This window comes from Pristis pectinata, chromosome 7 (genome assembly GCF_009764475.1).
Source record: "Pristis pectinata isolate sPriPec2 chromosome 7, sPriPec2.1.pri, whole genome shotgun sequence".
NCBI lineage: Eukaryota > Metazoa > Chordata > Chondrichthyes > Rhinopristiformes > Pristidae > Pristis > Pristis pectinata.
In genome coordinates, this window is record NC_067411.1 from 85,542,151 (window position 1) to 85,568,944 (window position 26,794).

At 39.7% G+C, this 26,794-nt stretch overlaps 1 protein-coding gene across 8 annotated transcripts in view; it reads left to right on the forward strand.

Moving 5' to 3' along the window:
* The window catches only part of sema6a (sema domain, transmembrane domain (TM), and cytoplasmic domain, (semaphorin) 6A), a 130,747-nt gene that overhangs the window by 50,231 nt on the left and 53,722 nt on the right, over window positions 1–26,794 (forward strand). For 7 of the 8 annotated variants that reach the window (XM_052020009.1, XM_052020013.1, XM_052020016.1 and 4 more), the window contains exon 1: window positions 1,781–2,227. The exons of the other annotated variant lie outside the window; for it this stretch is intronic. The gene's annotated coding sequence lies outside the window, so the exon portion shown is untranslated. Of the gene's footprint in view, window positions 1–1,780; window positions 2,228–26,794 lie in introns of those variants that run through there. 8 annotated transcript variants of the gene reach the window in all.

Below are 26,794 nucleotides of genomic sequence, written 5' to 3' on the forward strand. Positions count from 1 at the left end.
AATGTCAAAAAAACTCTTGCGTTGTGACACAGACCCCTGAGGCAGAGAATTCCAAGGATTTACTGCTCTCTGCATAAACAAATGCTCCTCACCTCTCTGTTCATTTGAATGCATTCTTCGTTATGTAGCAGCCCACATGTATGAATAATTATGCCTTCAGCACAAATATGTATTATTTGCCAGACGCTTATATATTGAATCCTTCATTCCTACTCAAAGCCAACAAAAAGGGACGACCACTTGTACTGGAAGTAATAAAGCCAAACCATGGAAGTATTTGCTGGGAAGCAGGTATTTCATTGATCAGCGTCCGTGGATGGGATTTACTTCGATTCTTAACACTTTTAATCACTCCCAAAGTAAGTATTACGCGGCAACGAGACTGCTTCCACAGCGTTTGACAATGAGGAGAAGAAGGGAGGTTAAATGAGTCATTTGAGGGAGCTGGAGGGTGGGGATGGAGTGGGAAAGGTGAAGGGGACGGGGAAGGAGTGAAAGGGTGTAAGCAGGCGCGCAACATTTTAGGCATGTGATTTCTTTTAACACCGGTCATCGTTAGCAGTATTCCTCCGGAGAATGCTGCGGTGCGTTTCTGCAGCCATTAACCTCGCCGACCACTCTGCTGTGTGTTCCAATGAAGTCACCGGGTGAGGTACCTGCTGCAATTGGAAAGAGCAGCACCTACTCATATAACTGGTTTGCGAAGAACCAATGTAGGCAGGAAGACGAAGTTGTTGGAAAAATCATTGTGCAAGTTAAAGAAAACACGCTTTTGCTTTGAAATCGGCGTGGAAGTGAAACTTCAAGAATTTAGTTTCGGATTTGCTGAACTTGTAACATCTTTTTCGTGCTCTTTCGTTGAATGTTTTGTCTTTTTGTTTGGGCCTCTCCCTTGCCTTTCCACCTTCTATTGTTTGCATATTCTTTTGATTGTCTTATAACTATCACCTCGCGGTCTTTTGTTAACCAGTCTGCGGGTCATTCACCGATTTACTGCCTCCCTCTTTACAGCCTAGGTGTTCATTCCCGCCATTACTTCCCAACTTAAATATCACCACGCTTTAACCTGATGAAACAACACTTGCAAAACGTAAATTAATCTAAAACAAGCTCAGACAAGCTAATAAAAGTTATTTTCCTGTTTGCATCTGACCTTCGTTTAGCAACGTATTTTATTTCGGGATTTCCAATTTTTTAATTGTTCGATATACAGAAGATCTGCTCTGTCTGGCCCGCAGAGCATTGTTATGATTTTAATCTGCCATTTTTTTAATCTCAGATGTCAACAAACGCGTGAATAAATTTGAAGGGATGTAGAACTGGGAGTCGATCGGATTTCTTCCTGTCCTCTTGGATAAATAGAAATTCGGGAGCTTTGTTTGGAAAGTAAAACGAAGATAGAGCTGTTACAAGGATAGCTTGTAATCCACACGTTGAACCTGTCACTAGTAAATTAATAGGATATATCTCTGTTGAAAACGGATTGGCTCTTAAACCAATCCCAATGAACGGGTCGGTTCCAAAGTGTCAGTGGGTGTACGGGTACCAAGAATTTATTTTCATTCACTTAGCATGAAGTGGAAAATTAATTTTTAAAATGCCCGCATAAATGTTTAACAGATTATCTAGGATCGGATTTGGGTGCGACTGGGGAACAGCCGACCTATTGCTGAATGCAAAGCGCTGGTTCAGTTCAAAGAGAAAAATAATCCAGCCCGGGTTTTGATTGCTGTCTCTTCCAAAGCGGATAGCCAGTGACAGCTGGAGTTTGAAGGCAAGGATGAGGGCAGTACTGGGGCTCGTAAGATAGGCGGCTTGTCCTGCAGATCTCCAAATAAGATGACTCGGAGCTTGAGTAGCCAGCGCCTTCCCAGTCTGTGACAGGATCTCGGACAAGGAGCTATAGGCTTACACCAGCGGCTTTCACTTGAGCCAAATCTCCCCCCTTTGAGAGCCGTGCCGGATCGGCGAGAGTTTCCTGTGTGGATTTCTGGCGGATTTGCATGAACAGGATTTTTGAGCAGTAAAAGTTCCACATGCAGCCGGGCAGGTCGGAGGACCGCCGTGTTACTCTCCCCCTTCTCCAGGAAGGACAAATGTGTTGCCCGCACAGCGGCTGACAACCACTGTGTGAATCAAGTTGGCCACGGATAGCCTTAAGTGGATTACTAATGAGACACCAGTGCCGCTGGTTCGAGTCCTTCGCCTGCCTTTGCCTGTCTAGAAGGTAGAGTGCCTCTTTGATTATTCCTGCGGATCAAGAGCTTGCACCTTTGTTGTTGTGTGTGCCGAGCATGTGTTCTTTGTTATTTTGCGTGTGTCTTTTCTTGAGATTGTTCTACTAATTGTTCACCCTCCGCCGTGATCATATCTCCAGGGCGCGGGGTGTGTAGAACCGGGGCAAGGAGCAGTGTGTTTTGGAGAGTGTTTCTCGGCTCCTGACATCAGGCTCCCGAGGATTGGTGCGAACTCTCCGCTGGTATTATACCTCGCTTCTGGATTTCTTTTGTTGCTGTTGTGTGCTGAGGCTGGTTTTAATTTTTGACGCAGACGCTAAATCCATTTTCTTCTCTCAATAACGACCATTCACTCAGCACATCATCGGCATCTATTTAAAAAGACCTTTCTCTTTTTATTTGTTAAAGTTGCCTTCAAAATTCTTTCATCGCCCCCGTTCGCTTTTCTGTATAAAATACTACCTTTTAACAGTACTTTTAAATACTAAGCGGTTTTCATCTCGTTTCAATTGGATAGCACTAGTCAGTAGCCCGGGTCCGTCAAAATCCTTTGAACGGACGTAATTGCTTAGAATCCAGGGCTCGCAGAGCAAGAGTGGAGGTTTGTGTTATGTGTTGCAACCCCGGGAGTGGGCGAGAGCCGAGGACTCCCGTGTCCATCTCCCCTATTGTTGTTTGTGTCGATAAATCAGTTCAAAGCGAAATAGTTGAAAGTAATCTGCAGAAACAATGGCCCAAGTCTATAAATCCCCACGTGTGTGTTTTTTACCCCTGGATTGACAGTAGTATAGTTGGTACATTAAAATACTTGGAACAGAGGACTGTGTCCTGTACGAGGACCGGGGAAATAGAAGTTTAGGCGCAATGTGCAGCACTTGTCTCGTTACCTTGCGAGGCTAGAGTCCTCGTCAAACATTCCCAGGGAAGGGGCGGCACGGGTAAGATCCAGAGTAAAAAAAAGGTTCCCCGGTGTCTTCGAGTCCGTGATTTGGAGCGCGGAACCTGAGGTCAGGCCAGGGGTTAGTGTCCAACAGCTGCTTATACAGGCAAAATGCTGTGTGAAATAACATCACAGACACCGGGTGAATGTAATGCAGCCTGTGGCAGCGGGAGTGGGGTGGGGATGTTGCTTCGGCTTCTGTAGTCTCTGTTGTGAAGAGGAGATGAGCCACATTTTAAGAGGTGCAGTAGGTTGGTGAGATCTGCATTGCAAGTGTTTGTGGCAAGCGGTATACCCTGACTGGATGAGAAGCAGTCTCCGGAGACCAGTTCCCATCCCTCGCAAAACTGGTGTCAGTATTAAAACTGACCCGAGCTGATATCTATGTCCGATCGTTGTTTGTATAGTCGAGCGCGTCTTTTCGTTTTGCATAGAGGGAGGTTAAATGGATATAGTGGGCAGGACTGTCGAACCACATAAAAGCTTTCAATCAGTGAACGGGGAAAATCTGCACTTTCAAATTGGCTTTGTGTGCGTGTGGATCCTACGGGCTTGAGTTATCGCTCAGCCAGGATCTTCATCTATTAATCATGGAAGCTACTTACTTATTCAGTTTCCATAGTTTCAAAGCCTCTGATAGTGTTTTAGTGTCTTGGGAATGGCTCGACATACAGTAGGGGCACATGCTCACCAGCCTTTCTGGCAGCAGAATGGAACTTAAAAAAAAGCTTCAGTGTTTCAGAGAGCCTTCCCCTCTCTTCCTGCTTCTCCTGTGAACTTTGGGTCTGGCGACTTGCGAAAGGTTACTGGTTAGTTTGGACGGCAGAATATTTTTATTTATCAGACGACACGTGTAGAGCAAAATTATGGCCTCTCCAATCACCATTGAGTATTTGCAAATAGCAGTCATGATTTCATGATTATTCATCAGCAGATGCTGTGTTTTCTCATTGGAACCTTATGCCGGAAACAGTTATTCCATATGGAGGTGTCTGGCACTTAGAAGTGTTAACCCAGTTTTTTGATCAGGTTACTCTGTGGCTTTCCCATAGGCCATTACTGAGTGACAGACTGCCTAATTTTGCTAAGCAGAGCAACGTAGGTGTGCATGAGTATGTTGATGTTTGTGTACATGAGAGAGTGTTTATATTTTTTTTACACTTTTACGTGCTTGTCACAATGCTAATCTAGGAATCGCGATTCCTCCTACAGATGAGGATTGTGTGAGAGTCAAGCTCGCAGTCCCCTCCCTCTCAATGTTCTCTCAGGAGCATGGGGCTCGCCGCTCGTCCTCCTCTTCCCTCTTTTTGTTCTATGCTCCACCTGCTGGTCTAGTCGAGAATTGACGCGAGCAGTCAGTCCAGCAGGGTTCAAATGTCAATCGAGACAAAGATTCAAAGGTGGGATCCTACGGTAGAGGGACTCTGGCAATGTGCTGCTTGAGATATAACATTACCTTTAGAGGGAAGTGAGTTGACCGACCTTAGCATCGTGTTGAGGTGTTGGGTTGCCGTGGTGTAATAAAGTGTCCTTCTAATCCTTTCATTGTGATGTGCTTGGAGAAAATCTGTAATGTTGTGATTTGATAGTAGTGGAAGCATTATTGGATCAAAGGCTGGTTATATTCATAAGCGTTGCTTGCACAGATATGATTGTCTAATGTTTATGAGCCTGCACTAAAAAGACTTGGGCTTATGTTGAAATTTAGCATTGCTGCTGTATCATCAAAAGTAAGTTGAGCTTTTGTGTAGCTGTTTTATTGGATGTTTCCATTTGAAGCCTAGAACTGTTTTCTAAGCTTAATTATTGCAAGATATATCTTTGTTTTACTCTGCACTTGGCTGTAAGGCAGTTCCATTGGATGTGTGTTCTGATGCTTGCAGCAATATTTTGCTGCAGTGAATGAGGTATCTAAATCTGTCAGCAGACTTTTGATTCCTTATGATTTACCAAAATGCAAGATATAGAGTTTTAAATTGCAGCTGTATTCTGTGGTTACTTAAATCTTTTTTAATATGTACTGTGATATTTTACAGTTCTGGGAAGCAGCTTACAATGAATAAAAACAGAATTGTTATGGCACAGGAGAAGACCGTGCAGCCCATTGTGTTCATGCCTGGTCTTAGTACAGCAATCCAATCACCTCTATGATTCTTCTCCCACCCTTGCCATATCCAACCCACATTAACATTTCCAGTCCATTTTTTTTATATATTAGTTATGAGAAACTTAGTTTTGCTTGCATGTTTCATAACATTACAAGAGAACTGCTGAATGCACCCACTGCACACTCCCTGGCAGCAGTGGGAATTGTTCCATCTGTAAACATTTCAGTGAGAGTGAAAAGATTTCTTCAGCCAAGAGATAGAAGGGAAATCTTATAGCACTGCTTCTGAAAACAGGACTGTACGTTTGAAAATGGATGGCTAATGTCACATACATTGTGTGGATGTGCTTTGCTGAGTCTTTTTCCCTTGATATTTCATTTACTAGTAAAAGTGAAATGCCAACATATGGCCTAATATGAGAGCTGTTTCTTTGACAAAGGTAGAGTGATTGAATTACTTTATTGTGTGCCTTGTCCTTGAATAAGTCTGCTTTTGTTATTCTCTAAGCAATTCCATGAGAATGATATTTAGTCAGTTTGCACCTTCTCTGGTTGTTAAATAGTAAAATTTGGCATCAAGTAACTTTTAATCAAATGCAAGCATCATAAATCAGATTTACCAAACATCAACAGGCAGAATCCTCACCAGCAGAGCAAAGCCTTTTAATATCCCACTGAGTGTGAATTTTAATCATGTAATGAAGTAGAACCAATTCACTGGCAAGATGAAAGAATTTACCCATCTGTGTGTGCAAAGCTGCAGTCGAGGCAGAAAAAACCTTTGAACACTTTTTAAGTGCTAAGGACTCGAGTTAGTGTACGGAATGCTAGGGCTAATGTAATCCCTGAACAACACAGTAGTTGTAAATTATTGGCTGCACAAAGATGTTCCAAATGAAAGAGAAACACTCGCTTTTCCTAGACATGATAAAATTGACCTTCTGGGCTTTCAAACAAAGTAAATGAGATAAATAAATATAACTATCAGCATCATTAATAAAAGAACACCAAAGAAAGGCTTGCCCTTCTATAGAGCTTAAATATTCTTTTTCAAATGTCCCAAAGTGCTTTACAGTGACTTTCATAATCTAGGAAACATGACAACCTATTTGTACACAGTAAGGTTCCACAAATAGTATTGAAATTGGTAAGGTTGACTGAAAAATATTGTTCAGGAAACCACAATTAATCCCTCTGTTCTTCTTCATAAATAGTAACATGTGATTTTTTTATATCAACCTAAGAAGGCAGACAATTTAACATCTCACTGCAAAAGCAATGCACTTGACAGTGTAGCACTTCATCAGTACTGCACTGGAATATCAGCCTGGATTTTTATGCTCAAAAGGTGAGATTACAATGAATAAAGTCACAGCTGAGAATAGTCAGATGCAATGCTAGAAAAATGGAAGCCCATTATGATCTAATATCAGCACAACCTTTAGCTCTGTATTGCCATAGTTTTACATAAGCTTTAGAATACTCAAAGTAATCAAGCAACAATGCAATAATAGAACTTTAAAAGTGGTAGCATTTTTATGGCAGCATTAATGGTAACTAGTTCAGAAGAGAAAATGTGGTTTAATTATGCACGAACATTGCAGTGCACCAATTGGTTTATTAATAAATAAGATATACATTATTTGAAGATATGAAGGTTAAATGCTTGATTGAAGCGGGAAGAACTAATCTTAGATGAGAGCTGGTAAGATGCTACAGTAGGGATTTGGAAGTGTGCCTGCTCTTGGGTAGGTGACTGGATTGGTCGCAGTTCTGATGTCTCCCTGGTGAAATACCATGCCAATTCCTGATAAGATTTGTTACCACAGAACAACTAGCACCAATGAATCTTGTTGGTTTATGTATCTAATAGAGTCAATGTATTTCTGTACAGGGCAAAGAGAAAAGGCAACCGATATTTTAGCAGCAGCATGCTAAATTTTCTTTAATTGGTTCTGTCTGATATGTCTATTTAAACTGGAGTTCTGGGTAAAAAGCTGCAAATTTCACATAAACCTATGCATTATATATGCCAGAGTAAGGTTTAACCATAAAGACAACATTTTGTGGTTTTTGGCATAAACACAACTTCCAAATCACTGTGAAGAAAACAACTGTCAAAGGTATGTTTAAATTGTTTGCAGGTTACTGGTGAAACAGGAAATTTCTCAATTGATGCCATTCACAATAAAGATGTCAGGCAATGTTAGTTACACTGGTAGCTGTTAATAAAAAAGTAGACCTTGAGAATTGGAAGCAGGAAATGAAAAGCGGGGGAAGGGATTTGTAACAGGTTGGTTAAATTCTGCTAGCAGGCACACTGCCCTCAAATGGCTGAGGCTCCTCACTGCAGTTAGTAGGAGGGACTTAGTGCAAAGATGCATGTTGTTACAATAATGATGATCATTGCATCTCCTTGGGTCAAGAACACCAAATAATGAGAGCTGTGCTATGCACTAACTGCAGAATGCATTAAGCTTGCTTAAATAAGTAACTGCAAATCAGAAACATGAATTATTTTTGTAGATTTAGTTGTTTCACTGTGATAGGTGGCTTAGAAAAGTCATTGCAGAATTAAGAATGGGAATGATACTTTGAAAGAAATGATGTTACTGCCTCCAATCAGAAACAGTTGTTATTTCTTTAAATATTAGCATTTGCCACATGGTACCTTTCAGCACAGTTTGATTTCTAACATTGCCATTCTTCTCCCAGCCTCCCATATGAGTGGGGGAGGGGAGGAGGGGCTCCAGTTTATACCAAAAATGGAAGCTGGCATTGATGAACTTAACACTGGATAGTAAAAGCTGCCTGGCATCTGAAACCAGCAGGTGGTTTGACCATTCAGCCACTCAAATACCTGCTGAAACAAACTGATATTGAGCCCGTTGAGTTTTAAGTACAGAGAGAGTTTGTGAGGCTTAAAGATAAAATAGCTGCTATTTTAGAGTTTGAAAATGTCTGGATCTATGGATTTCAGGTGGTTACTGGGAATGAAGGATAGAAGTGTGGATTTCTTTAAAATCCAATTGGTTCTAAGGCTTGCTTGAATGATGGAAAATTTATTATGGTTCTTTCAAGATATATTAGTAACTGTGAATTGGTTCTGACTTTTTATTTAATATATTTTGCCTCTCTGTCTCAGCACAATAATCAGTTTGTAACATCCAGTCGGCTATGATATGCCTGTTGATTAGTCCATTCAGAAAATCTAGAGTCCAGATTTTGTGACTTGGGATATTTCTTTAACTGTGCTAACTTGTTTAAGATGGATAAGTTTGCACTACTCAAGTCTAATCTTAGCTGTCACCACCTAATACTACAAATAGGTATCCTTAAAATTATTCTGTTATACAAGTACACACTGCTTGATCTCAGAAAATGTGCTAGATCCAAACACTGGTTAGGTTGAAGCAAATGCATCAAGAAAATTATTGCAACCTCTGAAATGTGGCAATTATAGGGTTAAATGATTGACACGGCATATAGGAGAGAAATCACCCTGCTCCTGCATGTATCTATCAATTATAGAGTAATACAAAAGTTAATATAAAAGTGAAGCATGCAATTAATAATTCAATCTGTGCACAACCTACACTTATTTGAATGATATCTTGACTCTGGGTGTTAGGTGTAAGTGCTAAACAAAACTTTGATTGGTAATCAATCTGATTTGAATGCTCTCAGAAAAATGCAAACATTTGATCAAGATATAGATATGTCCCATAATCAATTTGACAGCAGTCCCCTGCAAGTAACTGGGACAGTTAGCTTTTTTGATCTATTGTTCACTTAAACACACCACCCAGATTGGGGCCAAATGTTTGTATATGTCCACATTCTCCAAGTTTCCAGTGTTGGTGTCTGAAACATGGCAAGGCCTTCCTCCTTTTTGCCATCAGAAAATGTCCTGGAAATGATGAATAATTTCAATGGCTGTGTTCAGTCTTGACTAAGGCTGGGATTAGGAGCAACCTCAACTATTTTGTCCTTTAATAACATTAATATTCATGGTGTGCAGTGATCATTTTCTATAAAAAGTCTTTTTAACCAACCATTGTGCATTTGCTTTGTTTATATTGCATGGGGTGTCACATTTGAAGATTAAGTTATTTGAATTTTGAGGGGCAAGCCTTAGAACCAATTGAATTTTAAACAAATCTACACTTCTATCCTTCATTCCCAGTAACCACCTGAGATCCATAGAGCCTGTAATTGTCCTGCCAGTGGATAGCTCATCACAAATTGGCAAAATGTAGAATCTGTCCAACTGTCACCAGTTTAAAGAGATAAGAAACAATGAAGTGATTGTTTGATGTTTGCTTTACCTTTGTACTCAAGATGATAATGTCTGTACTTTCTGCCAAAGCCACTTTTTTTTACAAAATTCTGCTTTCTGTTGTTGCAACCATATTCATGTGGATTCTGGGAGAAGTTTCCTTTGTGCTATAGCTGTGGTGAAATTATAAGGTCTTCTTTGTAAATGCTTTTGATTATTCTACAGAGATGCATAGACGAATCCATCTCCTGCTCAAAATACTGGTTGCATTATGCTCATGTACTGAAAGCAATGTGGCTCAGCATAAACAGATCCTTATTTAAAAATCTTTTCTTTCCTAACGTGAGAATATTAACTCCTTGATGGAATATTGTGTAAGGCAATCTCAAATGCTTTATACCAGGTGTTCTATCTTCTATGTGTTAAGTTTTATTGTTGTCAACAAGCTGCTTGACTACATTGGCAGTGTAGTAAACCCAACCCTGTCCACTTTTCATTGTGGTGAACTTCTAACAGTTATTGCATTGCTTTATATAACCAGCTGACTGGTTCAAAGAAACATAGAAACCAACTATTGCATCTTATCACCCTGCTGGCTGGGGTCAGCTGAGTCACCTAGACCAGATGTTGAATCTGGGTCTACATGATCCATACAGTTAAATTACTCACTGGACAATCTGTGGATTAAAGTGGCCACATTTACAATGACCATTATAATAGCTATTTTTAGTCTGAAATTTTTTATGTATCCATTCTAAAATACCTTTTAGGATTCTAGTTGGATGCAATAGTTGTGTAAACAAATAATGAGCAAAGTGTAATCTGGGATTTTCATTGCTTAATTATTTATTATCCTTTGCATAAAAGCATGGTCATGATGTAAATCAGTGTGTTTAGGAAGCCCAAATGTATACAGGATAAGAACAAAATACATTGATTGCTTTCAGGTTTTCTTTTTAATGTGCCGTGTGTGAATTCCATTTCCAGGAATTAATCCTGATCAAACACCGGCCACCAGAAATTCATACTAACAGCAAATTCAGAGTTACCACCTAATGCCAGGCTCTCATGATCCAAATTATAAACAAGGCCAACATCAAAACGTGTGTGTTGTTAGTATTTTCTAATAAAAAGCAAATCATTTGGCAGGATGCCTTGCCATTACCGTCAGCACCAGTTCTGTAACAGCAAAGAGTCAGTGGTTCTGGTAGATCAAGAATACGACTTAAAGGGTTGGTTATTGTATGCAGCGGTAGATTTGTGTTGCCTCTGGCTCCAATTGTCCTTTCCTCCTCCCTGCCGGCCCCTTGAATCGTGGTTCTGTGCCCTTTTCTATCCTACTGTAGGTTGGTAGCATGTCCCACTCACAACTGCAAGGCAAGAGTACAATCTCCAAAATGCTAGCGAGGAAGGTGGAAGGTGGAAGGTGGGGTATCTGGTCCACAGTTTTGGCCACCGGTAACTTGCTTTTAAGGTGGAACGAGGCCCAACTTCATCAAAACAACATTTGCCTTTGAGTTACACAAGGAGATTGCACATGCGGGAATCTGGGGCAACACACGATCGTGCTGGTGGAACTCAGCGGGTTGAGCAGCATCTGTGGGGGAGGGAGGAATTGTCGACGTTTCGGGTTTAAGCCCTGCATGAGTCATTTGTTCCAGGTCGTTTCTTGCTGCAGGAGGTATTGGGGCATCTCTCAGACACCTTGCTCAAGGAAGTAGGACTGAAGGGACATCTCGTAAAAGGAAAGAGGTGTGTATTCCAAACCTTGGGATCTCGTACCGCCGTGAGTGGAGGGGAGAAAAAAGTGGTTGTTGGTTTCTGGAAGCTATTTCAACATCGAGGTATTGCCGGCCGGAACAACCTACATGCGGTTTTAGTTGTAACCAGTGATTTGGAACGGATGACTGTGTGAATGGACGAACCACACAGCCACCCGCCCCTGGATTCGATGCCACAAACAGAAGCAATTCTGTAGTACCGCAGAGAAGTGTTTCTGAGTTGCAGGAGTTTGGGGGGGGAGTAGTGCCCACCGCAGCCTCCAGGCGTTTGAAGCACCCCCTCTGTTGTGAACTTTGAATCTGCCCAATTAGAATTGCGAGCACAATTAGAATTGGTTTGGGATCTGACTTTGAATTACCTTCCGCTCCACAGGCCTGAAGGGCGGATACAAATTACAGCGGGTAATAAGCATCTTCCTAACATTAATAAAGATCTTAGTCCACCTTTATAAAAAAAACTTCACTGAAGCCCAGTTTCCCTCAAGGCGCCCGTGTGCTGAGCAGGATTTATAAAAAAGTTCTTTTCATGTGTTATTGGATGATTGTTTACAAACCAAGAAACATCTTTCAGTTGGGGTTCATCAGCTCCGAGTTGCCACAGTGCTGGGTGGACTGTGAGCGACAATTGAGAGGGGAGGGAGCGCCTCCCTGGGAACAGGGCGCTCTGTCGGGGCGGTGAACGTGCTTGGTTCGCACCGCCGGCCGCTGCCTCTTCCTTTGTTCGCTGCTTTCCTGGGAAGCTTCTTTCCCGAACGTGAATAACCACGAAAGTCCCAATCCTCCCCAGAATGAAACCAGGCCGCAGTTAAGATCGCTCATTAATTATTAAGAAAGGAGGGGATATGGAAAACAAAAGAGTGTGTTTTGGGATCTGCTTGATATCAGGAACGAGGACAAGCCTTAATCCTGTTTGCACGTTGTTTTTTGCACAATAGGAACGCAAGGTAAATCACTATGTGCCGTAAACCACGGCACCCTCATTGATTGCTGAAGTACCAGGAGCGAGGATGCGCCCCACTCACTGCAGCTTCACCACATCCCACCGAACCCTTGCGCTGCCCCCCCAAAAACCTCCCCGTTTCAATAGAAATCGCGGCTGCCACCACGGTGGCACCAGTTAAACCAACCTAAACTATGTCTTTTTTTTGTTTTGCAAGTACCATTCATTTGAATTTGAATCGGTCGAACTGCAATGGACAGGATAATTGGAAAAAATGACAGCTGAACTCTGTCTTTGTTTCTTTTTAAACCATAACATGTTTATTAAAGATCTTCCTGGCTTGATTTCGTCGGCCTTTATCCCAAATTGGTCAAAGCTGATTGATAAACAGTTTGCAATTATAAAGCCCATTGGAACACCCTTTTAACTTGAGAGACTGATTAGAAATCGACCCGTACCCTTGGGAGATGTGGACAGAACTGTGATAAATCAATCCGAAGTCTCAGCTACATCATTGCCACCAATCCCAAATTATCGTGTATGCAGTGATTTTGTGAGGCCAGGTGGCGTGATTAAATACACTTGTCTCCAACTTACTTTTTTTTGGGTAAAAAAAATAAATTGGTACCGGTGGATTCCGAGTTTCAGTGGCCTAAGCAGTCTGGCAGGTGTAAGATAAGTAAGATTCTATCTGTTTCTGGCACCCGGCAGTTTGATTACGTCGGGTAGAGGAAGACAAATGTAAAAAAGCACATATGTACCAATGCTCTCTGCCGCTGGAGAAATGCAGAGGAGACGTCCTTCTGAATCAACTTCCTGCGGCTGGTGTTCATTCAAAATTTACTGTAGGTTAAGGCGTGTACAAAGTCCGCGTGGCTTGGGATAAATTCAGGATTAAAGGCTTGTCTGCTTTCTGCGTATGCAGTACATGCCGAACCGTTTAATCACAAGTAGAACGATTGCTCGCAGTGCTACTGATTTGGAGCTCTGTTAGATCATTGAAGCAACTCTGGAAGAAGCAAATAAATTGCAGTTTGGTAGTATTCGTTGTCTCTGCATATTCAAACTTTCGTTATTGATTTCTCGATCTGGAAAGGGATTTGGATGTGAAATATTTTTGTAAGTAGCGACCCTCCAGAGAGAGCGCGCAGACTTTTTAATGTTTGTGTGCTTTGCAATTTCATTGGAGCCCCAATTATTCGTTTGTAACAAGTTATGTCAACCGAACGACGACTGGTCGCCCCGATCGATTACAAGAACAATAGCAAGCATCTAAAAGGCAGTACCGCCATCAATCACATTAACTTATCATGTGTCCTTAGTTATTACTCCTCCCTGATAACTGTGCATTTTGTAACTTTAAGGGCATCACCTAATGTGGCAGACCAGGACAGTAAAGGATAAAGCAGCATGCTAGTAGTTTGTATAAAATCCATCTGCTGGAACTCCTCCCCTACCTGTGAGAGGCGACGAAATGAGCGGAGGCTATAATTCTGAGGCGCCTGGTATTAGTGACCTAGAAACTCGTTCATGTGTAAGCTCTACCCGACTATAGCACGACACCTAGTGTAATTACTGGATGGCACGAAATGAAGCTTATTCCAATATTGCTTCTGTTCAATATTTAAAAATAATTCTATCAATTAAATGTTAGTGCCTGTATATTCATTTGTCTTTTTTTCTCCCCATCCCAGGATCGATAGATCAGATGTAATTGCTAGAAATATTACTTAGACCCACTGTCAGGAAAGATTGTGCCCCCTTTTACCCGTTCACTTTGAAACATGTGATTGATTAAGCAGCACTTATTGCCCTAGGACAACTCAAAGGTACTCACAACCAGAGAGTTATTTATTGAAAGGTGGTTGAATGATGCAGCCAACCGAAATGAGATAATGACCAATTAATCTTTTTATCGTCACCCCACCTTTGGAATGATGCCATAGGATCTTTTGAGGCCACTTGAACAGGCAGCTGGAGCTGAGTTTTTAACATTGCATCTGAAGGATGAACACTGCAACAGGCCCTGGTCACTGTGCTAGTAGTACTGTCAGGTATTGTGTGGGATTTCCCCAAGAGCACAGGGGAATAAATGGACTATGTGATCCAGTTAGGGATAAGAATAATGCTAAAGCCCCATAATTGTGTGAAGTGAATATCGGTTAAGGTTCCCATTGCTGACCAGAATGTTGTGACTCCTGTTGAAAGTACTTGGTGCGGGTGAATTTGAGTTCAGTCAAGTTAATGTAATATCAAATTCTGCAACCCATTTACAAACACACAATGAGGTGTCATTCAAGACTAGAAGCATCATTTGTCCAAGAGAAATGTATGCCTGGCTGTTTTGGCTTTATTGACTTCCCCAATTCAAAATTGTCCAAACACTTGTATTATTTTGATCATTTGAAGCAATATTCATTTGTCTCAAACTGATGGTACAGGCTTTATAGAATTATATGGAACTTAACTGAGAAAATGCAAAAGGATGCTTGTTTCTTCAAGCCTTAATATGTTGGTCTGCTATTTCTGTGTTTACGAAGTATCCATAAGACCTCAGGTGTGTGTCCCAAGTAGCCTCACAGCAAGCACCAACAGACTTTTTCTGCTATAGCACTTGTGAATGCAAATAGTTTTGGTAGCCAGCTCCATTCATTAAATAGTGTTGTGGTTATAAAGTGGATCAGTTACAATGCTTGTTCTCTTGCCAGAGTGTGAAATAAAAAGTTAGTCAGTATTTTATTACACTTTCAGTAACAGTACATTGGCACACTCTTACTCTCTCACTCCACCATGAGATCATCACAAACTTCGATTGGGTACAATCCATGGAAGTTGCACAGCCTCATCATTTTGAATAAGTTCCCATCACAGAGGTTTGCGTGATCTGAAGCCATGGATGAGAAGGACAAGAGGGCTTATGTTCTTTGTGCCTTCAGAACTGGAAGTACATGGAAAATTTACAACCATAATGGGGCTTGTAGACTGGCCCAAGCTGTTAACGGCTGTTGATGTTTGGTAACAGTGTTGTTGGAAGCCTGCCTGTTATTCTGGTAATGGCTTGAGGGACATATTTCTAACCAGAGAATCATGTAAAGGGCTGCTGTCATGCTGTCTGCGACACTGCATTCAACAGCTGTATTTCTAAAGTTATTAACTGTGTAGATACACAAGCCTGATAATGAGAATGAAGCCTTGAAAAAAGATCCTTTTTTTCCCCATTTATATTACTTTGAAAGGTCAAAGTCAGACATGATTGACATATGTTATAATTGAGAACCATTGGTTGATTTGGATTTAGTGCAGTTCATTTTTTTAAAGCTTGATTTTGCTTGAGCATATTCTTATTAAATATGCTTGAGGCTTACTAATGTAAGCTGAATTCTGTGTGATCATGCTGGTCTGGTGTAGAGCAGGTCATACAGAAGCTACTGAATCATGCTGAGAACCCTTGGCTTATTTGATGGCACCATCTGGCTTGTCATTTTCAGCCTGGATTTTCTCCCTCTGATATTCCCATTTAATGCTGTGATTTATCTGGATCGACACCACAATGTAATGATACACCTACTCATAAAATAGTTTTCAAAAGTAACAATATAATATGACATATTAAATGGATTTTAAATGTCAGCTGAAAGGTTTTAATTTGAGAAAATTGCTGCTGGAGGTGGTCAACTTGAGTCCTTATTGAAAACCTGATTGGAGTATTGATTTTGCCAAAATGTTAATGTCACTTACAGTCCAACAAACTTTCCGGTATCAAAATTCTGACCTGTAAAATTGGTACTACGTTGATATTTTTACTGCTCATTTTTGGATTCAAAGCACATTTTTCAATTTATGCTCTTTCAGGGAAGAGTATTGCCTGGACCAAGCTATTCCATTTTCTATGATAACTACAACAAGCAAACTGGAATAACAGGCAACCTTTTCACCTAACCCTTAGCCTTGTGGTTGAGGAAAGAGCACTTTGCCACAAAAACTGTTAGAACTTTTTTTTTCTCTTGAAAATGTGTATCCCAAACTTAGTGCACAACAAATCCATGGTTTTTTGTTAAATAGGTTCATCTCTTTTCAAGATAGAAAGAGAAACCTGTAACGACCAGAAGCAAAACCTATAGATTAGAGAAACAAATCCAACGGAACAATATTAATCTATAAGCAATAAAAAAAATTACAAATATCCAGCAGGACAAACAGCATTTGCTGGGAAACAGAAGTCACTTGGTTAATGTTTGTAATTTAAGAGCTTTCCTCTGGAGAATTTTGGACATAAGCTAAGGAAAACTGGCTCTGGTTCTCCGATAATGTATCCTAACTCTGAACATGTCAACATTTTCTGCTTTATTTTCTCTATTTTAATAAAACATTAATATTTCAATATTTGATTTAAGAAATCCAGCATCTGCATTATTTAATTTCCTTGATGAAACTCTGGTAAGTTATCAAGGATTCAAAATTTTATTTGTCAATCTGTTCTTGAGAAGAAGGTAGTAACATTCAGTTCCAAAAGCGACATAAAAGAAAGTATTTAGAAAATAATTTTCATTATCTCAGAACATCCTAATCTGTTTACCACCAATTAAGTACTTTTAGAATGTAGTCACTGTTGTCATGTAGGAAATGCCAAGGATTCTCTATACTTGGCTGTTTATGGAAACTGTTGGATAGGAACAGTATCAATTTCTGTTTCTGAGCTGAAATGTAAATTCAAGATTTCTAGCATCCGCAAATACTTGCTGTTTATCCTTTAATCTATTTGACACGGAGAGTGATAACATAAATGATTTATTTCAATCATTATTTTCTGATTCTATTGCATAGTTAGTGCATACGATTGCTATATAATATTTAATTTGGTTGAAGTTGACACCAAGTAATTTGCAGAGATGGTCAAAAATAATGATCAAATTAGTCACCTTTGTATAGATTTGTATGGATTGCCTTTCAAACAAAAAATCTGATTTTTCTGTAATTGTGTGCCTGTTCCATAATTGTTACAATGGACTTGAATTAAATGCATAACACTCAAACCAGATCTTTAAACAATCATTTTATCCCCAAGGCTGCTTGATTGTCCTCCGTGTGAAAAATGATATAATAGAATTAATTATGAGAAAGCATTTCTGCTCAGGGGTATATTTGGCTGGATCAGAATTTTTATACAATGACAGGGAGCAGGAGGTGGTTTGGTCCACTGCGATTCTGTGCATGGATCTGATGCATGTTTATGTGAAGTTATTGAGTTACGTTTTCCTGGTGCACTGCAGTTTCATGGAGTTCATTGTTATAATACTGAGTGTATGAGGGCAGGACAGAAGATCAGATCGGAAGGAATTCTTGTGTTCCATGGGTGGCATTATTCCACTTCTCAGTGTACTAGAAACCAGGTCATTTGCAATTATGTTAATCAATTGCAGACGGTCCAGAAATGCCATGTTTCAGTAATGAGGACATAATGTCAGCACTGTTTCCGACAGACTGCTGCGGTTTTTATTGTGCATGCACAGTGAAGTGTGTTGGCATATCCCTAATTCAGTCTGGAAAACAATATTTTAGGAATGCAACACTTTCCTAATCCAACACATTGGATTAGAGGGATATGATGGATTTTGGACAGCATTGTTGTAAAGCTGGTGTTGTTGAGGTTATTTAAGTTTGTGCTTTTTTTCCCCACAGTTAATATTTATTGGCTATTCTACTCTTGAACATTGAAGTGTTATAATAGGAGCACGAACATGTGGATCTCTGTTAGGCCATTCAATGGTGTAAACCAGCAAAGGTTCCAGGAACCAGGGTCTTTGAGGATCTAGTGCACCGTCTTTGCCAATTTCTTTGGAAGGCTCACACAGTAAACTTGCTCTCAGGCTCTTTGTATTAACAGTAGAGGCCAATGACCTTGTGAGGCTGACTAACCACTCAAAGTAGAAAAGCAGAATGAAAATGTATTCAAGTTGCTTTCTTCAAATGGTGTGTAACAAAAAATGGTGAGCAGTGAAAAAAGAGAGGTTTTACAACATGCCTTTCTTCTGATGGCTTTGGCCCTTACACACAGATCCAAAGGTGTAAAAGCAGCATAATCCTGTTAAGTAACTAAAGCAGAATTGAATTAATTTCCAAATGTATTTTAAGTTTCCTTATTTGAACTTGCTGTACCTTGTTTATTCTCATTATTGACTTAAGTTATATTGATGCTGTTAATGTTTAACTTATTTAAAAATTAATCAAAGAATTCTAATAAAATGGCAAAGCATCCTTCCCTTTTTTAAGAGACTTTCTTCAAGAAAGGGGCCTAGGAATTTTTGTCATATAAGCAAAAAAAATGAATAACTTTGCAGAGCTTCAGTTGTATGCGATGTTGTCATGTTCAATTCACTCTCCAAATAAACATATTGCTTCAGATATTTAGTTGAAAACAATGCCCCTTTTGAAATGTTATTAGCTCTTATTCTCCCTGGATCATAGAAAGAAAATAGAGCACAGTATGTGAGAAGCTAAGTGTTCCGTTTTAGCTTTGCTAGTGTTAATAGTATAACTGTGGAACTGCACTTTCCTGACCCTTTCCAAAATCCATTTTATTTTAATAATAGAGAAAATGTTGGGCAGGCAGCATCTGTGAAGGGAGAACAGAGTTAAGGTTTCAGGTTGGTGACTAAGTGTTTTTTTTTCTGTTTCTCTCTTTATAGATGCAGAATATTTCCATTTTGTTTTATTTCAGATTTCCTGCATTTGCAGTCTTTTTAATGCTTCTTTTCAAATACCAATTCAGTCCCCTTTGAATTAATGATGTAATCTCTGCCTCAATAGCCATTCTTGGTGACATAAGAACTAAGAGCAGGAGTAGGCCTTCTGGTCTTTCAAGCCTGCTCCCACATTCATCAAGATCATGGCTGAACTTCCACTTTAGCACCACTTTCCATCCTTTTTCCATTGATTACTTTAATATCCGGAAATTCATTGATCGTTGTTTCAAATGCAATAAATGATTGAACTTCTTCAATCCTGTGGGGTAGAAAATTCCAAAGATTCACCATCTCTGAGTGTAGTAACTTTTCTCATCTCAATCCTAAATGGTTTATTCCTTATTCCAAGACAATAGCCATGGTTCTAGACTTCTCAACCAGATGAAATATCCTCCCTGCATCCAGCCAGTCAAACCGTAAGAATTTTGGAAGTTTTAATGAGATCCATCCTCATTCTCCTAAACTCCAGACAATACAGGTCTAATCCTCTCAGACTTTCCTCATACGATAAACCTGCCAACACCGGAACCAGTCTAGTGAATCTTCGCTGTACTCCCCTCTCTAGAAATTTATGCTTTTTCAGAAAAGTTCCAAGCTAAATGCAATGGCCTAGCTACAGTGTCACCAAGGCCCTATATACAGTGCAACCTTGAAAGAAGACAAGCATTGGGGGACTTTGTTATTCAAGTTATAAGCTACTGTGTTATAAGTGAAGTTGAGTTAATTTTGCAACTTCTTTCTTCAAAAGGCTGCACCTTAGTTCCATTCCCAGGACATGGCTCCGTATCTCAGTGCCCTCACAAAACTACCTCACCAATGCTCAAGTACTTACGCACACACGCACAGATTTCCCTTACGTCCATCTGCATTCTCTCCACTCAAATCTCCATTGCTGCACCCAACAGCCATAGTTTGTAGAACAGGTCCTAGCACTGGATTGCCAATCCTTTTCCAAACTCGATTGCTCCATCCTCTGTACTGCTCTTCTCAGAGGGACTCTCACAAATGTAGGTTGTTACATTCTGCTGGGAATATTACTGCCTCGCTGTGACCCTGAAATAATTGGGGTGCAGGTAATCAGGGCCATCACATATTAGAGCTGTAACATTCCATATAACTATACATAGCAGGAGGCAGAAGCACACACACAGTCTCCCTGGGGAACAAGTCTGTAGACATTAACTGGGGTGCACTTCGACACGCTCTGACTCATTGGGTTACTGGCCTACAGACAGTGACTCTCACTGGGATATGAGTCCCACAGGCACCGAGTCTCATGACTCCAAATTTGCATTTATTAATTATTTGACACAGTTTTGCTCAATCATTTAATCCAATAATTTCTCTTTGTAAACTTAATGATGCTGGAGAACCCAACAGCATAATGTACCCACACATAGCAGATGGCAGACTAAAGTAAACATATCCAACACGGGGACATTATGATACCCACAGTATCTCCAAAACAATGATATAATGAGACATATATCAAGGTTGCATTCTAATCCCTAATAGACTGTTTTATTCCTGTACTCAGATTCCAACAAAAGCGAATGTACCATTGGCACTCCTCACTACTTGCTGTAGTTGATTGATAGCTTTCAAGAACATGCAGTTCCCTTGAGCACCAACATTTCCTAATCTATTGCCACTTAAAAAAAAATCTGCTTCTCTGTCTTGTGCATCAGAGTGGATGACTTCATATTTTTCCACATTATATTTCAACTGCTATGTTATTGCATATTGACTTTGTTGGTTCATGTCCTCTTGATGTCGCTTTACATCCTCTTCATTAATCACAATCCCACCTAGTTGTAATAAAGCATTCTGTGTTCTAATAGAGGGGTTTTAATTCTCGCCTCTCTATTCATTCTTCTTTAAATTCTGAGTCTATGTCACCTTACTACAAATTTTCTGATAACCATTTAAAATCATTGTTCCAGTGAACTTTACAAACTTTCTTCATAACTAAAATGTCACATCCCTGATATAATTCTAATGAATCTTCGCTGTCTTAACTTGAATGGACAAGTGTAACCTATACAAGTTTGGTGGTAATACTAAGTTAGGTGACAGTGTGGATTGAGAGAAAAATCAGAGACGATGCACGCAGGTATAAACAAGCTAACTGAATGGGCATAGACATGGTAGATAGAATATAACATGGAAAATGTGAGGTCATCCTCTTTGGTAGAAGAAATAAAAAGGTAGAATATTTTTAAAATTGGTGTACTGTTGAATGAGGTTGGTGTTCAGGGAGACCTGACTGTTCTTGTACATGAATCACTGAATGTTAACATGCAGGTAGAGGAACCAGTTAGGAAGGCAAATGATATGTTGGCCTTTATTACAAGCAGATTCAGATACAATTGTAAATACATCTTACTGCATTATATTGAGCCTTGATGGACAACATCTAGAATATGGTGCACAGGTCTTCCTACCAAAGGAAGGATAAACGTGACAGAAAGAGTGCAACAAAGGTTCACCGGATTGGATCCTGAGACATGGGATTTGGTCTATGCAGAGAGATTAAGATTTATACTCTCTTGAATGTAGAAAAATGGGAGGTAATGTCATTGAGACATACACAATTTTAATGGGACTTGATAGGGTAGATGTTGGGATGATATTTCCTCTCCCTGGGGTGACTAGAATCAGGGGTCAAAGTTTCAAAATGAAATACTGGTCATTCTGGACTGAGATGGAGCAGAAATTATTTTCACCCAGAGGGTGGTGAATCTATGGTTTTCTCTATTAAAGAGGTCTTTGGAGGGTCAGTTGCTGAGTATATTCAAGATAGAAGTCAACACAATTTTGGCTGTTAAAGGAATCAAGGGAAATGAGGTTAGTGCAGAAAAGTTGCACTGATGAAACGTCAGCATAATCCTATTGAATACAGGAACAAATACAAGGGGCTGGATAGTCTAATCCTGCTTCTATTTTTCTTTCTTACATTTTTTTCTATATCTCTAATACACTTGCTATATTTGAACTTTCAGAGCATTGCCTCTGAGCTTTGTAAGTATAACACACACCTTCCTTCAGTGCTCTTGGATAAAAAGCTCAGAATCCTAATTTTGTGACCTCTTTTTTCCTTCTTTCCTCCTTCTTTCCTGCCTTTTAAAGATTAATTATTTATACCATCAGATTAATTTTGATCCCAAATTCCAGGCCTTTGAAACTGTGCTATCTCTAGTTGTTCAACAAGAATTATCTACCTATATCTATGAATTTTTGCATCCTTTCTATGTATCAAATTCCTATTATGGTATTGTCAGAAACTTCATTATCTTTCTCTTTGTACCTGCTGACAAGTGTGACAGATTTGCAGAAAGGCTTTTTACCCTCCAGATACAACATTAGAGCTTGTCAGATTTCCACCTCAATTCCACCTGTTTATCCTTTCAAGCATAGAGAATTCTCTGAAGTTTCCCATTTGTATGCAAAACAGGAAAGTAGAAGCATCATTCAAAAGTTCCAGAGATCAATTCATGAAGTTTTTGATTCTTTAATTCAGAAAAAGATTCACTTTCTAAACAAAAACATTTTGATGATTGCTGAAGATGCCTAAGTACCACTGCTGTGGTTTTTCACTTCATTTGTTTCAAATCATATGAACCATTTGAAAATATTAGAAGAGAGTACCATACAGTACAAATTTTTGGGGTAGTCTTGTGAGGGCACATGGTCATAGGGTGGATCTTCTTGTACAGGAGTGATATTTTAAATGTCTCATTGGTTGCATTGTAAGGATTCCTTGTGGACATTTTGACCACCAGATAAAGGAATTTGCTGGAAAGCAAGTAGACAAAGGAGCTATTTGCACACACACCCCTTTTAGTTTCAGCACTGGAGGATTTGCTGGAAGCTTTCTGTTTGATTCCTGAACTTGGCCTAGCTTGTGTATGGAAAGGCTGTCCATTGTTAATCAGACAGGGTTGAGGGGTTAACAAAAGAGTTAACTTCTGTAAAGATGTTGGTGCATTAGGATGCTCCACCCTAATGACCATTGGCATTTCAAAAGCCAGTTGAGGTGATGGAACTGGTGAGCAAAAAAAAATGTTGATTCCTGGCATTAATTCACATGTTGGAAATCGGTGTGTTTTTTGAAATAATCATTCTTTGACATTGAAGTGGAGAGCTGATGCTGAATTGTGAGAGATAAGAAAAGTGATATAATGGTGGAAGGAATTTGTGAAAAGTGATATAGCAAGAGGAATCTTGACACTTGCTTTCTTAGGGCAGTCTTGTCTGCCTCATCCTGTTGTTAATACGGTAAACTGAACTTAACAGGTGTCCTCTGAGATCCCAGGGGAGCATTTGCAGTAAAGGTTACAAACAGAATTGATTGGCTCTCTGAGCCTCTTAGGTACAGCAGGGATATTGGACTACAATCTAACAGATCATGTCATCACAGATGGTTTCCTATTTAGGGTGCAGTTATTAAAAGTGCCGTGTAGGTCAGAAGAGGGTTGGTTCAATTTAAACATTCATTTGTGCTTCAAAGTTGTGCTAACCCCTGGAGCAATGCTGACACTGTGGATGATGCTGATGTGTGTGACAAGTTTACTATAAAGCTTTTACCCTCCAGTTACAACATTAGACCCTGTCAGATTTCCCACCCAATTCTACCGGCTTATCTTTTCTAGCAAGATCTCACTGAAGCTCTTTCTATTTGTATGCTAAAGATGAAAATATCTGTATTACTGGTAGTGTCATTCATAAGTGTGGGAGATCAAACTAAAAGTGATTGCTTTTGTAATTCTTTTAAAGATCCACTTTCTAAAAATATTTTAGTGCTTACTAAAGATGCCAAAGTGCAACTGTCATCTGTTTTGACTTAATTTGTTTCAAATTCTTTGAACTTTCTGAAAAGATTGCGATAAGAGCACACCATAGTGAAAACCAAGTCCAGCCAGCCAAAGGATAGTGACAAAGGAGGCATTGTCTGGGTAATATAGTTCCCGTGAGGATTAACTCTTGCGTGATTGGCTCCCTTTCTCTGCTGCATTTGAATGGTGTGTTTGGTGACAGATTGGTACAGTGCTTGCTTATATTGTGAGAAAAAGTGTTAGTGCTGCCTGCATATTTCTAAACACTGGCTGGATTATACAATGCAAAACTGGTGTAAAAACCCAACCTTCAGGGCTCTTTAGTAGTTTAACTGTCAGTGAATCCTCAGTTTAGCATGAAGGGTGATTCAATGGAAGCTCTATTCTGCTTGGTACTTGTAGGAGCTTGAAATGAGACAGCTATCAATACTGATTTTCAACAGTCTTGGGTACTTATTTAGAACCATGTTATTGAAGGTTCCACTGTTAGTTGAATGGGAACCGAACCAAACAAAATAGGTATGTCCCAGCTTTTAATGTTGATTTATTCTATTGGCTAATCTCTGTTCTGGACCTTTAGTTGCCTTGTGTGTCTCTGGATAAGAGATTCTGTTCTCAGTCGTTACTCAGTTTCTTCTGCTTGAAAACACCTCCATGTATGGCTGTTGGTTAGAATAATGTGAGATTTGGTTATGCTCTCCTCCTAGCTAAATTGCCTCTCACCTTTCACTGTTTACAGTTCTTTAACTGCCAGTTTGATGATATAACGGAGGGTTGGTGGCTGTTGTAGAGCCCTACCTTCACACAAGGCTATGCCTCTAGGGCTGTGTTAATATTAAATGTGGGTGGGGGAAGCTGAGGGAAGTAGTAATAGACTCCATCACATATTTACAGGACTGTTAAAACCCGTAATCACACTGCAGAACATATCACATTGGAATTTTAATGGGAATAATTCTTAACTGTGAAGTCTAGACAACAACCTCTGTCTCTGTTGTGTAACCTATTCCATTAGTGTCAGCTGCTCTTTTACAGTGATAGGCACTTAAGCTCCTTCAAAAGATTACATTTTACGTTGTCATTTTGTCTCAAGCTGCTATCTGTATTTCCCTGTGTTTTTGTACATTATGTCATGTTTTAACACGCTTTTTTTGGCGGGGGTGGGGGGGAATCTTTCAAGCTGGAGGTAAAACGCTGGAGGAGAACAAGCAGCAATTTTTTCTTCTACCCTTTAGCCACAGCTTCCGTCTTACCAGTTGACTAGATACAGAAGAAGGCTCACCTAGGATGAGGACAGAAATTATACAGGAGCTTTGTATACTTGAAAAGAGTTGTTAAAACAAGTGGATGGAATGAGAGAGGTTGTGTGTGATAAATTAGAAAGTGAGTGATAAACTGAAATAATTTATGATGAATGTACCTTTTGATGTTCAGACATCCGAAGGGAAAAGGGAAAATCCAGCACAACTGTGGAGAGAAACAGGGTGCAAAGGTCTCTTCTGCTGGCCATCTGCATAACAACAACTTGTTTTCTTAACATAGTGATCGTCTGAAGATTTTCCACTCAGGAGAGAGAGAGACTGAATAATTGTAGGAGTAGGGAAGAGATGGCAATAAATGCAGTCCAAAAAATGTATTATTGGTGGAGATGGGTTTAGGGAGAAAATGGTGGAGGTCGGATATGACTGAAGGTTGTGCCAAAAGGAAGACCTATAAGAAGCCTATAAGAAGACCTATAAGAAGACCTATGAGGAGAACTGGAGACGGTTGCAGGCACACCTAGTGTACGGTAATGGAGTGACTTGTAAATGGAGGAGAGGATTTGAATTTGGTGATTTTGGGTGATTGATGGGAGTAGAAGTGATTTTCAATCAGAACGTTGCAGTATAGGGATGTAGGCAGCAAAGGTTTGGGCAAACTACAGTTTGTTTCTGATGGCATTCCCTAAGCTCAGAAAGAAAGTAAGTAAAATGTAGGGAAGAGTTTGTGGTACCCGGCTGGGATCAGGACATTGGTGGAAATCTTGCTGGTTGATGGAATATGAAGCTCAACTCAGAGACCAGCAGAACTGTGAACTTTTAGAGCATCTCCACTTCTTAGAAAGCAATTAGAGGGATGGCATCTTGAAAAGATATGGATTTTTTGAAGGGTGTGCAAAAAGATTTCTCCTTCTTCTTTCCTACTCATTAAAAATCTTCAGTGTTGACGTATTAAGCCCTGGATCACATTTAACGATTGATCAATGAAAACCATTGGTCAATAGTACAAAAAAGCGTAGTATTATGTGAAGAAATTGTTAAGCCAATTTCTTTTTGATACCAAAGATATGTCATTTCAGAACTATAACATTGCAACTTTAGTTTTTCTCTATTAATTTTCAGATAATATTCTCAAGAAATAAATTATATTAAAATGGCAAAGGGATCAAACAAGTCTCATCTGAGGAAAGCAAATACTATGTAAACTATAGAATATGATGGCAACAGTAAGATAAGAAAACTTGTAATGACACTGGTGTAAAATATAATTAGATTTATGATTAAGTTTTTGAATCAAGAATAATCTTCAATGTAACTGGTTCAAAATACATGGTAAAATGGTCCCGTTTTGAAAGAGTTCATCAGTATTCTCAGGATTTCTGAGCTTGTGAAATCTTAGTACTTAAACAAATGTGCTCTGAAAATGATCAAACAGTCCAGTTTTATAGCCTGATTATCATCCTGCCAAGCCTTTGTTGTGCTGGTGGAGAATATTCCAATGCTCAACATAAGGGCATCGCTGCTAATAAGTGATGGGAACAATTTCAGGTGATTAATTCAGATGATTACACAATGTTAAAGAATACTGACGTAAGTTGTTCTTGTATTGCTAGCCTGGTGCCAACTGAAAAGCATATTGATATGATGATGTTTTTTTCTCCCTATTATGCATT